Source organism: Saccostrea cucullata, unplaced genomic scaffold (assembly GCF_032062105.1).
Source record: "Saccostrea cucullata isolate Sc308-1 unplaced genomic scaffold, CSIRO_AGI_Scuc_v1 ctg16772, whole genome shotgun sequence".
Lineage (NCBI taxonomy): Eukaryota > Metazoa > Mollusca > Bivalvia > Ostreida > Ostreidae > Saccostrea > Saccostrea cuccullata.
The window spans coordinates 5,186-10,370 of NW_026940298.1; positions in this window are offsets into that span (position 1 = coordinate 5,186).

The following is a 5,185-nucleotide window of genomic DNA, read 5'->3' on the forward strand; positions in this document are numbered from 1 at the left end:
CGTCACTGCCTTATAGCAGAACACTACTATTGCATTGTGTCAACCTTCCATTACATTACGTCAACTCTTTATGACATTAACCTACACTACTATTGCATTGTGTCAACCTTCCGTTACATTATGTCAGCTCTTAATGACATTAACCTACACTACTATTGCATTTTATTATACTTTCATGTTAAATACTAAAATCTGATTGGTTTAGACGCAGTTAACAATCCGTTCGATTACCTTGAGCCTTAGCAACACACGTGACAACGGGTAACACAACGGTAATGCCACATGCGTCGAAATTATGCGCGTACGGTTCACCGTAGAATTCTCAAAACGTCAGTTGCGCGTTTGAAAGAACCGGAATTAACTTTTTGACGTCAATAAAAGCTTGCGTCCGATAAAGCTTACTTGAAAACAACAAACGACAGACGATACATGCTTGCGAGTGTAGGAGACATGCTTGCGAGCCAGAAATAACGAAGCTTTATATGATAAATGACTCTAATTCGAGTATCAAACAAACAATAAGGAGATTAGTGAACCGGTGAGTGTGAAATCTTTCTATACTTGAACGTAAAGACGATCGACGGTTTTTTTTTTGCTGACGTCCTTAATCAATAAGACATTCAGTATAATAAAATAAATGGTGCCTGTTTTGAAGGGTAACATTTGAAATTGACACCCCTCGGAAAACCATTGTCAACCTCCGCTGACGCGTCGGTTAACAATGGTTTTCCTTGGGGTGTCAATTTCAAATGTTACCCCCAAAACAGGCACCATTTATATAGTGTTAACTTTCCTTTACATCATGTCAACTCTTTATGACATTTACCCACTACTATTACATTGTGTTAACTTTCCTTTACATTATGTCAACTCTTTATGACATTTACCCACTACTATTACATCGTGTTAACTTTCCTTTACATTATGTCAACTCTTTATGACATTTACCCACTACTATTACATCGTGTTAACTTTCCTTTACATTATATCAACTCTTTATGACATTTACACGTACTAAAATTATATTTCGTCAACTTGCATTTCGTTATGTTTACTTTTCATGACAACTTAGTTTTTACTAACTGATGTGAAAAGCTCATATCATACTGTGCGCACTCTTCTACATTATGTCGATTCACTATTAAGTTTAGCTGCAATAATGTAGCCTCTCTCCGATTTTTTTTATCTGATATTTTCTGGAGAGGGCTACAATTCCATCGCATCTCCGTAATGGTGCAAATATATTTTTTTGATACGGGTGATTGGAGGCAAAATAAATTATTTTTACATTAAACTTACTTCTTATAAGACGGAATTTTTATTCACTGTCCACAACATAGCCTGTTAAACTCGAAAACCATGTAAAATAAATCTGTGTCTTTCCCAGCTGCAATATTCAGCAGCTTGACAGTTCACGCGTGACGTAGTGAGACTTTCGCTTGAAATTTGGAACAACCAAATAAAGCAAATGTCAATGTTTATAAACGATTGTGCTACAATATATTATAAAAACATCGATAAATAAAACCATTTCAAGTGTTATTTTTGCGCAAACAGCGATACATATGCTTAAAATATGGGAATTCCTAGTAGATCCGCTCCTATAGAACCTAAATTCTCATTGGCTATCCCAAAATACAATCCATTAAGGTCAGTAAACATGGCGGATAAATTCAAGTTATGCTGTTGACACACACGAAAAATAACCGATATATGGGTCGTTGTGAATATTTTTGGATCGATTTATGTTTTGCATAATTACATATTTGGATTCCAGGTAAGAGATAATAATAAAATAGCCATTTACTGATAATTTGAGCCGAAATCCGTGCGGGAGTGATCCACTGCCGCATCTGCGCCATTATAGAGATCCTAAGGAGTTGTAGCCCTCTCCCCAAAAAAAAATCGGAGAGGGCTACATTATTGCAGCTATATTAAGTTATGCGAACACGGGTATGCTCGGCCTTTATACATGTATGAACATAACGTATTTTCCGCGTTCCGCGAGCACTGACAATGGCGGGAGAGAAAACTGTCATAGAAGAGATTCTCAGCGATTTGGGAATGACATCTTTAACAATGCGACTGTGAATTAAAGTCACGTCGAAATTCAATGGTGTTTACTTTAATCTGATTATTAAATAAATCGTGCAACACTTTTTTTAAAGTCTTAAACTTTGTAAGACATTGCATTAGCTTCACATTAAGTTTAGATATTTTTAAATCACATTAGAAAGAGTTGACATAACGTAACTAATTATATATCCACATCACGGAATGGAGTTTTGACATACTGTAATAAAGTGTTGATATAAAATAAAGATATGTTCACATTATGTTATACACTTTTTACACCACCTAATAAATCACTGACACAAAGGTAAGCTGTGTTCACCTCATATCATGATGCCCTCGCCGTAAAATAAAGATAAATCCATATCACATAATAATGCTTTGATATAATAGAAATATACACTCTCAAAAAGGAATGGGCTTTTGACTTCATGTAATAATAAGTTTAATTATAAAACACAATGTACTTGACGTAATACAATTTTTACCTCACATATTAAAGAAATGAAATGATGTAAAGAAACATTCATTTCACGTAATAAAGTTTTAACACAATATAAACACATTATCACTTCACATAATGAATTTTTTACTTCAATTTATAATTAAGTGCTGACATAATGAAAGAATGTATTTACTTCATGTAATGCAGCATTGACATGATGTTAAGATATATTTACATCATCTCATAAAAAATGGACATAACGTAAAGATATGTTCACATCACGTAATGATAAATTGATATAATAAATGCATAGTTGTATGCTATAAGGCAGTGATGGCGTTCCATAGTTCACGGTTTGTAAACTATAGTTAACAGTCGATAAACCTAGTTTATCAATTGTGAAACTATGTTTAGCATGCCAAATTTACAAAAATGAGCTAAATTTTGTATATTTATTCACTTTCACATTGTATAAAGTGGAAAATACAATTTTTGAGTGGTAGCAAGTCTGAATTGGACGATGGATGGTCTGCAAAGAAACATATTATACATGTAGTTAAGATTCTTGTCAAAAGCGTTACAAACGTCATTAAACGTGATATGCGATTCACTGGGTGCGTATCAATACCGCTACAATTTCAAAATTTTCATTACCGCTACATAGTCATTACTGTAACACTGTTGCAAAAAATATATTTATTACCGTATATGAAAGTATACATTACCGCCACATTGCCTATTTCGTTAGCACGTCACTTGTGCGTGTAGATTGATGCAGGCAACAGGGGGACCCGCCCCCCACCCCCACCCCCCACTTTTTTCCCCAACATTACCTTAACTATTGAAAATGTCCATGGAACGGTTGGTTGCCCCCCCCCCACTTCTTACCACAGTACAGTGATATAAAGAAATGTAGTATTGTATGGCAATACTACCACCACCCAACCCCCCCCCCCCTCACCCCACCCCCCCCCCCCCCCAATCGGATTTTCGAGTTTGGGCAGTTTCCTTCTTTTTTTTTTTTTTTTTTTTGCTTGTCAGCTTTTACATGTAAGTAAAAAAAATTTTTCTCTGGTTGGCCCCCCCACTTTCAAAAACGATGCTACGTGCCTGTGATGTAAAGTACAACATATATACATGCATAAGACCCGTATTCCCTGAAATACAAAATCCCACATTCACACGCGACTCCTTATGTAGAATGAGATACAACAAATCATGGAGTCAGGACTAAGTATTACTTTCAAATATTTGATGCAGTTTATGCTTACAGGGCAGCAACCTAACATTTTATTTGATACTACCAAATATATTACTTCTATCAATATTGGTATACTCCTCACTGTAAAACGTCGTGCCGAAATCTTTGTGAAAGCTTTATTGGTATACTCCTCACTGTAAAACGGCGTGCTGAAATCTTTGTGAAAGCTTTGTGATTGGAACTTATATTCCGTACTTGCATGCCTGGCTGATTCCATATGTAGCGGTAATGAGTTGTTTTCGTCTAGAAAAATGTAGCGGTAATGATCGGTCGAAAATTTGGAATAATGTAGCGGTAATGAGTTGAAATTTTTGGCGATGTAGCGGTAATGTTGACCTCCCTTCCCATCTTGCCAAAATTGGGATTTTTACACCTGAGCATTGTCTGTTTTAGGCTTTTTCCTGTTATTATTACCTGTGCATGGTGAACTTATTCATTATAAAAATAAATATCACAAATCTTTGTTTTAGATATTATGCTAATAAATCAGATTCTATATACATTGTATATATATTTAGACAAAAACAAAGTATTAATTTTTTTCAGAAGAAAGATTTTGAACAGCAAGTTGTAATGCATAGTAATATATATAAGAAATCAATATTGAACAGGATGACAATAATGTAATTTTGCTCAAATCAAAGCTCATATATAGTTCTTCCATCAAAAATATGAACAATTAAAGAAATATAAAAATGTATTTTTTTCTGTCAATGGAATACAGTAGTTACCTGCAATTTTGCAACAAAAAATTCCAACTTTAAATGCAGCTGATATTGCATTGATATATTTCCATTTCCAATTGTTTTCTGTATGATAAACACTACAAAAGTGAACCTTGTTAATTTCATGGTAACACCCTGTGGTATGTATATTTCTCTATTACTGAAAGGTCAGGTGTCAACCTGCATGTATATCACTGGCGTATAAATATACTAAAGAAAAAATAGATGCTTTGTTTAATTGTTTACTAAGCAATTTGATATGATATATCTTTTTAACAAACAAAATAAATTATCTTCGGCTCGAAAGCAAGTCACTACCGCAACGCTGTCCACTATCACCGAGGCCTCGCGAGACCGAGAACTCCACTTCCTGGTGAACAGCCACGTGGAGAAATTGACATTGCCACATGGATCTGCACGTACTCCAACATCTGATACAGACATCGTCCCTTAGTCATTACCACCCAACTTCTTACGCAACTCAACTTCTTCTGTTATTTTAACTTCCATACAAATCGGTTTCCTGACCATGCTGACCAACTCCCGTTTCATCAACTGCAACATTGCATTCAATATGGCGGCGGCGAAGTGACGTAGTGCCTATATATATATATATATATATATATACCTTTCATACATGCACCGACAATCTCTGTCGTATAAAAAACGCTATGCGTAATA